Raw genomic sequence first — 11,188 nt, forward strand, 5'->3', positions numbered from 1 at the left:
CAAAGCACACGGTGGAAAAAGTGAATGTCCTGCTAAAGGAAGACAGTGTAAAAAAAAAAAAACCCGTGCATGCAGTTTGTCACATCACAGATAAAAAGGAAGACGAGCTGTTTATTGATGCAGTAAGGAACTAATCGATGAATGAAACCTCTTATCTTTACAACGATTGACAAACACGGAATGTAACTTGAACACATCCTACAAATACGAGCCTGATTGAAAGAAATAATGATAATCAAATCCTTGATGACAGCAACATTCAATAACACTCACAAAACAATTACTGTATATTGACAATCATGTTACGTTATTTTTAAAATGTTCCCTTTTCTTTTTCATAACTTCTACTTCTCCACTGCGATACGGGTATATATATAAATGTATATATATACCCGATCTACATACATACTTTAGCATAGACAAGCCACACGCTGTGGCTAATTGTAGAGTCTTAAGCCTCTAACGCCGACATTCGAGGTTCGATTCGAGAGGGTGTACTGACTATGTACGCTACCGATTCATTTTACCTTCGCATCTCCTTGGTTTGGGACGTATGAAAAATATTAGGTTAACGCAGAATCATGTTACGTTATTTTTAAAATTTTCCCTTTCTTAGCACAAGCACAGCTGAGAAGCTTCGATGCATGTACTCCATAACGCGTTAAAAAATAACGCATTTAATCACACTTTCAATTCCAAGCAAGCGGGAACTTTTGTCAATGCATGATTTCCTGGTACATCCATTACACTGATGCACACATCACAGCTACAAAAATGTTAGAGTCGGAATAAAGCGCGTTCCTACGACTGATCATTTCGACTACCCGAAGCCTTGATAAAAGCATGGTTTTGTGCACACTGAAAAGCAAGCAAAATTAGATGCATTACAGAAAGCGGACTTTGTGGCTCTTACTGGGGATCATTGGACTTCCGTGACCGTTAGTAATTCTAAATACATCTAATTACAAAATGTTCAATGATCACACTGTTTTAGCCTAATGTACAAAATAATTTTGGCTAATGTTACTCAGAGTTTAAAGAGTAAGCTGGTCAAATTACCTTTTATGTTTCTGACTTATTTTTTAAGAAGAAAAACTGCACTTTATGTTGAAATTTTGGTTATTATTATTTAAAGACAATACTATTCTGAAAATGTACTTAAAGTACTTAAACTACCACTTTATTTTTAAGTCTGCCCAATTTTAACCAGGGATGATATTTTTGTTTCTGTTTTGAATTCAAATGCAGTTTAAAGGCTTTTTTTCAGAAATTAAAACAGCTTCAGTTTACAATATTCATGTCCATGTCTATTATTTGATTCTGTCGCCCACTAAAACCGTTTTAAATAAAAAAAAAAACATTTGCGATTTGGGGCAAATTTACGTGCGATTACATACGATTAATCAAGATTAATTCTTACACAGCCTCTAATTAATTGGATTAATTTTTTAATCGAGTCCCACCTATATATATATATATATATGTAGATATATATATGTAGATTTGTATATATTGTATATACAGTATGTATATATGTGTGTGTGTATATATGTATATGTATATATATGTATGTGTGTGTGTATATATATATATATATATATATATATATATATATATATATATATATATATATATATATATGCCAGCAACACTCATATCAATGACAAAACAATTACATTAACAATCATCTTACGTTATTTTTAAAATGTTTGCTTTTCTTTTTCATAACTTCTTTAACACACTACTTCTCCGCTGCGAAGCGCGGGTATTCTGTTAGTTCCTTTATATTTTTCTCATGTTTTGTTATTTTATGAAATAGTCACTAGGAAAAATGAATCATCTTCTATCAAATGGACTTACCTTGGCTAAATATCTAGAAGCCACTGACCTAATCCTGTAATCCATTAATAGATTTTATTGTGACAACAACTGTGAGGCACGCAGTGAGGACCCGAGAAGCGAACCCAGTTCTCCTTACTGCGAGGCAGCAGCGCTACTTACTTCGCCACCTTGCCACCCGGAAGAGAAACCTTGACTATTATAATAAATATTTCTTTTGATATGGCTTCTCTGACACAACTTAATATTTAAAAACCACTATCTATAAATTTGCAATACAAAAAACACTCTGTATTTGCTAATAGGCCCTATTAAATGTGAGCTTGAGGCTAACTGTAAGCATCTTGCTGTGCAGAATTGTTTTCTTGACCTATTCTGACGTAAAACTATTTGGAAATAACATGTGGCTACCTTATTTCCCTCAGGTAAACAGTCCCTTCAATGTGTAAGAAGTTCCGTTTTACAGCTATCTTAATGCTCTTAAATACAAAGATCTGAAGTCTAACATCTGAGAATACCTGTCTATATTTCTTGATGCTATATAACCATGTAGACACTTAAGATCCCCTGACATTTGTAATTTTACTGTTTCCAAACCTTATGGTGACATTTTTAGAAAATGTAAGAAAATCTAATATGTTTTACCTGTCAATCAGCCTGAAATGAGCTGAATGACCCTCTGCAGTTCGCTTACCAGGAGAAGGTGGGAGCGGAGGATGCCATCATCTATATGCTACACCGATCCCTCTCCCACTTGGACAGAGGCAGTGGTGCTGTAAGAATTATGTTTTTGGACATCTAGCGCCTTCAACACCATCCAACCTCTGCTCCTTAGGGACAAGCTGACTGAGATGGGAATAGATTCACACCTTGTCGCATGGATCCAGGACTATCTTATAGACAGACCTCAATATGTGCGTCTTGAGAACTGCAGGTCTGACATTGTGGTCAGCAACACAGGAGCACTGCAGGGGACTGTACTTTCTTCGGTCCTGTTCAGCCTATATACATCAGACTTCAAATACAACTCGGAGTCCTGCCACGTGCAAAAGTTCGCTGATGACACTGCTATGGTGGGCTGCATCAGGAGTGGGCAGGAGGAGGAGTACAGGAAGCTAATCAATGACTTTGTTAAATGGTGCGACTCAAACCACTTACACCTGAACACCAGTAAAACCAAGGAGCTGGTGGTGGATTTTAGGAGGACCAAGCCCCTCATGGACCCCGTGATCATCAGAGGTAACTGTGTGCAGAGGGTGCAGCTCTATAAATACCTAGGAGTGCAGCTGGATGACAAATTGGACTGGACTGCCAATACTGATGCTCGGGGTAAGAGAGGACAGAGCCGACTATACTTTCTTAGAAGGCTGGCGTCCTTCAACATCTGCAATAAGATGCTGCAGATGTTCTACCAGACGGTTGTGGCGAGTGCCCTCTTCTTCACGGTGGTATGCTGGGGAGGCAGCATAAAGATGAAGGACGCCTCACGCCTGGACAAACTTGTTAAGATGGCAGGCTCTATTGTAGGAGTAAAGTTGGACAGTTTAACATCTGTGGCAGAGCGACGGGCATTAAGCAAACTCCTGTCAATCATGAAGAATCCACTGCATCTACTGAACAGTGTCATTTCCAGGCAGAGGAGTAGCTTCAGTGACAGACTTTTGTCACTGTCCTGCTCCACTGACAGACTGAAGAGATTGTTTCACCGCCACACTATGCGACTCTTCAATTCCATCCAGGGGAGTAAATGCTAACATTACTCAAAGTTATTGTCTGCTTTTACATGCATTTTTATTACTCTTTAATTAATATATTATTTTGTTTTTTTGTATCAGTATACTGCTGCTGGATTATGTGAATTTTCCCTTGGGATTAATAAAGTATCTATCTATCAAAATGTTCAGATCAAGGCTAAAAACCAAGTACCTTCAATAGGTTTTTAAAGCTATTTTTTATTTCAATGCATTTTGTAGAGTTCAGCAAAGATCCTGAATATTTCTGTAATTTCACCAAACTTGAGGTAAAGCAAATTCAGCAAGGTTCACCATAATCACATCCTAACTTTACCTTCTTTCAGACACACGGACATCATTTGGAGAACCTGGTAGCTGCAATATTGTAAATTGTGCAAATATTTCATCTATATAATCTTTTATTTTTCACAATCCTTACCTGAAGTTAGGTAAATAATATTTTCAAATATATGAGGAATAACTTAAGTATAATGAAATACAAAGTCTTTTAATTACAGAGTAATGAACGATACAATTATGTAAAAATGGTAGTTCATGATGACCTGCTAAACCTCCACATTATTCTAGCTTATACCTTCTGCTCTAAGATCAGGTAATTTAACATTTCCATCCTCTATCCCCAATTCCTCTTTTCCGTTGGGTAGGGGTATACCAGCTCTAACAGACATGTCTAGTAGCATTGTGCACAAAACAATCATGGCAGTACAAAATAAGCAAGGGAGAAAAATTAGGCCTGTAAATGTAAGTGAAAATCATGCTGAAGCCTCCTACTGCCTAAGTGGAGATGATTTTGAACAATATATGGATCTTTAATATTTCCTTAAACAAAAATGAGAAAATCCTTAACCCTGTATTTCTAAACTACAAGCACAATCAATTATTAGCATTAACATACAAAAACATGGCTGTGTGGTATATTAGCACAGTGGATAAAGCAGAGACCTGGGTTTACATTTTACCTGAACACTGTCTACATGAAGTTTTATGCACTATCACTGAGTATAAGTTTTTTTTTTTTTTTGCTCCATCCTGTATTTTAGAATGCCTGTCCCTCGACACTCTAACTAGTAATCCTAGATCTTCTAATAGTGGCCTGCATATAATTTGGCTTTTTCGTAGCTACATTTTTGTTGATTCCTAACAGACTATATGGGCATAGAATGATCATATTTTTGAGGATCCTACAATCTTTATTAATCTCTACTATTCTCTGTTATCTTTTCTGGTTCTTCTGTGGTGATGATTTGTGGAACCACCACCTGATCAAGGCACCATGCAGCCACTTGTGATGCTGGAATGAAGGTGGGTGACTCAGCTGTCAATAAGACCAGCATCCTCAAATACTATCATGTGAAGCCAGAAAACAAAGAGGACTGATTTAAGAACATTTATGTTAGGTACAATTCAAAGTTGGGGCTGGTGGCCCTTTGGCCTTGGAACCCCTGTAGATTTTGTCTTTTCTCCAACCTAACTGGAGTTGTTTTGTGTTTCCTGTCATCCTGGCCATTTGACCTTACCTTTTGTTTTTTGTTACTTATTCTTTAATATTATTGCCTAATCTTAGTTGAGCTTTGAGCTACATTGTTAGTATGAAAACGCACTATATAAATAAATATTGTTTTTATTATTTAAACAAAATTGAAATGTGTTATTTTGAAAAAATGCGTCTACTTTTGATCAGTTAACAGTTTCATTAGATTGTGTTCTGCAAAACTTTACAAGTTTTCCTGCCTTGCACCCTGTGTTGGCTAGGATTGGCTCCAGCAGACCCCCAACCGTGGCCCTGTAGTTATGATTTGGCAGGTTGGATAATGGATAATGGATAATGGATGGATGGATGTTTAGTTTTGAAACATGCATAACCTTTGGTTGCAAATTGCCACTGGAAAGAATCAAAAATACACAATACACAAATGTGTTTGTTAAGAAAAAATGTAATCATAAACACGACCATAGTACAAATTAAAAAACAAAAAGAAATTGTATGATGCATAATAAAACAAATGTTACATTTGTAAAAAAATAGCCTACAAAGAACAGGGAATAGTTTCATTTGTATTTTTATTATTATAATTGTCCATCCATCCATTATCCAACCCTCTATATCCTAAATACATTTTTATATCTGAATGTTTACAATTAATAGACTGAAGACAAAACAGATAATACAAATGATATAAGAGATATAAACTACTTTATAATGCAGTAATAAAAGCACCCACTGTACCTACAGTATGTTACAGAGTTTTGCCGAGCTGTGTAATCTGTTGGTGAGGACACTGGACTTTTAACCACAAGGCTGCTGGTCCAATCCATTTCAATGCACAGTCAGTCACCTAGCCTATGTTTAACAAGCAGAAAAACACAGCACTACAAAAAAAAGAATATGTATTCTTGATCTAAGTGCTATGTAGAATCAATTACTAATGTGAATAATGCATTAAATTTAAAACAAAGAATACATTTAAGGTATGTTACAAGTATGTTAATATCCACATATCTAATTATACAATTAAAATAGTTCAATAGAGGGCTGAAATAAATATGTGAAAGAAATTAAAAATAACGACTCCATTAATACTTTACACATGTGTTATTATTGTTGGTATGCCACTCAAACAGTGTCATTAGTCTGTAGTTTTCTATTAAGTTTACCTTAAAAAAAGTGGGTTGGTTTACCTTAAATTATTTTGACATAGGTTTGCACGATAAATACAGAGAATTAGGTTCTTGCACTATACTTAACTACAGTTTAATGGAATAAATTTAATTTTTCCACTTGCTAAGATACACTACAATGAGTCAGTCATGTTTTTTCATCTGTTATTTTTTTTAATTCTTTCTGGAAGTTTAAGGTCTAACTATTTAAAATATCCATCCATCCATTTTCCAACCCGCTGAATCTGAACACAGGGTCACGGGGGTCTGCTGGAGCCAATCGCAGCCAACACAGGGCACAAGGCAGGAACCAATCCCGGGCAGGGTGCCAACCCACTGCAGGACACACACACACACACACACTAGGGCCAATTTTAGAATCGCCAATCCACCTAACTGGCATGTCTTTGGACTGTGGGAGGAAACTGGAGTGCCCGGAGGAAATATGCACTTAGCAAATGAATGAAATAACAAAAATATGTTCTAGTTTACTTTTGCATAATTAAGGGATGCGACTAAATGCACTGAAAACACATACTGTACTTTGCCCTATCAAAGATGGATTCCTCCCTTGTGGCACACTGTGTGTAAATCTGTCTATAAAAACTCTGAATTGCCTTCAGCAGGTTCAAAAACACATCAATGGACTCTATGTCTCTATACATGTCGTGATGGAATGATGTAGAAGCTTATGTTAGTAACTCTCTTGATAAATTAGAAATGCTGAAAATGAGCAAACTGTTTGGAACTGAGCCAGCTTACTGAACTTCAGGATGCTATAAATCCCTTACATTGTGGAAAGCCAAGAAGTCCAGAAAAGGATACCGGTTAAACACGCTCCTTTGCTCCATTGCTACAGTATGTTTAAGAAGCAAAACATTAAAATATTCTACCACATGCCTTACACCAGGTGTCAATCTCTGTCTTTCAAAATAATAATAATAATAATAATAATGACCCTTTGCAATGTGTATCATATTGACCAATCTCATTACTGAAGGAAATGGCCAAACCCGTAGAGAAAATAGTAAAGAAAGTGATTCCTATAATAAAATCACAAGATAAAACTGAATTTGTTAATTGCAGGCTGCTATCGCCAAATACTTGCCGCTTGTTAGATGTACTCTACACTCCCTTAGCAACTAAGCTCCCCAAAGCTTTAGTGTCTCTGGACACAGAAAAAGCTTTTGATAGAATCGGAGTAATCCCAGTACGGTTTTGTGATAATGTGGGTTTGGTTCAGATATTGTTTACTGGACCAAGTTAATTTACTCAAACTCAGAAACCTCTGTGTGGGTAAATAATATAAACACAATATAAGGCTGTCCGTAATCTTCAATGCTGTTTGGAATTGCTATCAATGTGCTGGCCACTTTGTCTTCAGCAAAATCCAGAACTAAAGGCAATCAATTATAAGTGAAGGAATGGTACAAAAATATCTCTGTGCAAATGATATGATTCTGCTCATCACTGTCCCAAATGTATCATTCTCAATCCTAATAAATATACTAAATACATTTCACATGGTCCCTAAAAATTGGGCTGGAAAAAAGTTTTTTTCCCCCACAATACATTTGTCAGCATATACTGTAATGGTATACTAGACCATCACTATCCTCAGACTCATCTTTAAACATTCTGAATTGCGCATCACATGAATTTAAGCTGATCAGAGCTGTTTTTTTAGAGATAAGATAACTATGGCTTCAGGGATGGTCATTAAAGCCTCTGCTCATGCATGTGTTAGCAACACAACTGTAAGTAGTCCAGGGGGTTTATCTGCACATTGAAAACAACTGACAGAATTGTATTAGTGTAAAACGGTATTATTTACACTGGGGATTAACAATATTCATAAAATAAAATTGATTTATAAACACAAATAATTCAGCATTATCCTCTATTAAAAGATAAATGTTGACACCAGTGGTAAAATATCTTGACAAACTGTTGTGACTTCAAGTTTTCATTATATCGCTAGTCAACTTAGGGTAGGGGTGGCCAGCCAAAATAAACTGTTCAGTGCTGCCAATTAAACTATGTGAAGTAAGAAAATGCCAAGAGGGAGCCCAAACCATACAAGTCACATCTATAAGTGAGTACTTGGCTAAGTATGTGTACATTTTAAAAGAAATAACTAATTAATTGCAATTTATCAACTACCACTGTATTAACAGGTCATTTCTGTTCTGACAAAAAGAAAGAAAGAAAGGTTATGACATGCACAAAAGCTATAACTTTTTTTTTTTTACCATGACCTAACTGATGCTATATTCCTCTTCCAATTTTAGAAAGCTTCAACATCCATTAACTGTAGGTGACAAAAGGTCTCAGAACTGGATAATTTTTCATACCACCATTTTGTGCATAGCACAAATCTTTCCTATTAATTATAGCACAAGCCATGTCTTAATCTTTCTGGACAGTTGGTTGGAGTCTTTCCATTCAAAAAAGGATTCCATTCAAATGCAGTTAATTGTAATTGCCAGCCCTGATCATTACTTTAATAATTCCCTTGTTTAGTGCTTTTCACGAGTTTATAGCAGTTTATAAAAAACAAATCTTCAGGACTATTACTCAAATAGGCGTCACACAATATATAACTAAACTGAGAGGTATGTAAATACAAGAAGTACAATAAAGCAAGCCAACTGAAAGTAACATATTTAGTGAGCAAGGATAGACTTGAATGAAAATTAAATCAAGAAGGAGGAAATTATTCAGCATGTTTCAATATATAAATGTATCCTTATATGCCTGCCTTAGCCAAAAGGTTAATTATTATGGAGCACAGGCTGTTCTGAACCATAGTACATCTGGAGAGTATAAAAATATGATAAGACCCTCTGTATGGTGACGCTGAATATGCTGTTAAAAAACACTGGGCACCTGGTCAATACAGCCATTAGTGATTATGACCGTCCTGTAAAGCGAAGCGTACATTGTTATGCGATTCCTAAATGGGTGGTACTTCATAAATCATATTCAGTGTTCCAGGAATGAAATGCAGTCCTTTGCGAGACAGATTTGGAGAGTTTTTTGCTTAACATTAATGACCTATCAGTAAACAGCTTAACAAACTGCAATTTTCTTACCTGAACAAACCCAAATTTCGTCACACTTCACATCCTGCATATGCCCTTACTCGTCTCTCAAAGTTATTATCAATTGAAATGAATGTAGTGTGTTGCTTGAAAGCATGCACCATATAAACTGTATTTTAATCTGGACAATCCATTAGTGGTTTTTCTGAACATGCTGAAGAAATAGTAAAAAAAAAAAAAACTCGTTTTAAAACCTAAACACATGATCTCTTGCATAGAGCAACGTTCCGTGATTTTCATAGCTGTGCCGGCTTGAGCGGAATCGTTTATTCTGCAGATAACTTTACGTCCGGGTAACAACCTCTGTAAATACTGTGTGCATGTGACTGGAATGCACAACTGAAACGTCCCGTTAGTTATGACTGCAAGAACTTTCTTACACAACGAATGTCACACAACGATAGCTGCCACAATACAATTTCTGGAAGTTTGCAGGCGCCACTTCTTCAGATCCTTACACGACAGTATGAACATAAGTACACACCCACACAAACATACAAATATAAACATTACGGTTTTATTCTTACTGCAGCGCACCTGCACCTGTAGACAGGCGAGATGCACGATCGCACGGTACTGACCTGCAGCGCCTCACAGCGCAGCTCCTGCACCCCTCTGTCTGCACAACACTTCCCGCCGGCTGGCGATTTTGTGAATCAGCCCAGCGATCCAGAACGCTTTGCCGACCTACGTATGAGTGACAGCTCGACTAGCCAATGACGTGCTGCAGCGGGCGTCTTGTTTTGCCTACCGTCTCCTGCTGGGGGCAACTTTCGCGGCTTGACTGTGCGGAAAAAAAAGGTTTCTATAAAAAGGCAGCAAATCAGCACTCTCAAGTGTTTCAGTTACACTGTACGCTAGAAGCAAACAGACACCGCTGAGCATAAATGGATGGCAGTTACTTCAAGTGTGTCTCGAAAAAAAATAACGATTCATCAAACGTTTGAGCAATGCAGCAGACGTGTGAATCACTCTCGACTTCCATTTTTTTTCTTTATTCGGATTGAAGGGTCTGTACATTTTAATTTGGCAAAAGTGCTTATTTGTGAATTTGGAGCTCAGGTAGGGTATGTAATTTACTTAGAGTCACACAATGAATTAGAGGTGGGATTTCTTTTTGGGCCATTGCGGATTAGCGTTAACCACAAATGCCAAACTACCTGCCCTGTTAATCGACTGTACAGTAGAGAGACGAAAGGGGCTAGCTAGCAGCTTTGTTCTTATGTGAAGTAGTAATAGCCGTGAATCAGTTATTTGGGTTTTTAATGAAGTACTAAATATATGTAACATTTTCTAATGCTACCCGTTACTTGCTATTGAGTGCTTGTGTGATGCTCACGTAACTGCTAATGATCGGTAATGTAGCCAGGGGTTGATTCAAAGGCGTTTCTAGGATTTCATATTATCAGGATTTTTAGCCTCCTTTGGGCTTTGAGTTTGCTGGATGAATGAATAAAAAAAATGATCAGGGCCTAAACCTCTGACGCCCCTGCCCCCTGATGCCAGTGGGTGGACTAGGGACGGAGGGCCCTCCTAAGCTTGAACCATTGTTCAGGCCCCACCCAGGTGTTCGGGGAGAACCACGGAAAAAAACTACTATGTAATGTTAAAACTTGCCATTCAGCTTAAATTTAAATAGGCATTACAAAGGGAGAGCAAGTAATGCAGTTAGGTGTATGGACAGCCACAAAAACAGCACCACATCAAATGGTAAAAATAAGGATATGCTGAGCCTTCAACTGTCTATTTTCCATCCATCCATTATCCAACCCACTGAATCCGAACACAGGGTCACAGGGGTCTGCTGGAGCCAATCCCAGCCAACACAGGGCA

The 11,188-nt window shown here is 37.2% G+C and overlaps 1 protein-coding gene across 1 annotated transcript in view; it reads right to left on the minus strand.

Moving 5' to 3' along the window:
* Positions 1-10,028, minus strand: part of rcan2 (regulator of calcineurin 2) — a 167,415-nt gene extending 157,387 nt beyond the window's left edge. The window contains exon 1 of the mRNA XM_039748940.1: positions 9,937-10,028. The gene's annotated coding sequence lies outside the window, so the exon portion shown is untranslated. The remainder of the gene's footprint in view (positions 1-9,936) is intronic.
* Between the last annotated feature and the right edge of the window lie 1,160 nt (positions 10,029-11,188).

Source organism: Polypterus senegalus, chromosome 3 (genome assembly GCF_016835505.1).
Source record: "Polypterus senegalus isolate Bchr_013 chromosome 3, ASM1683550v1, whole genome shotgun sequence".
NCBI lineage: Eukaryota > Metazoa > Chordata > Cladistia > Polypteriformes > Polypteridae > Polypterus > Polypterus senegalus.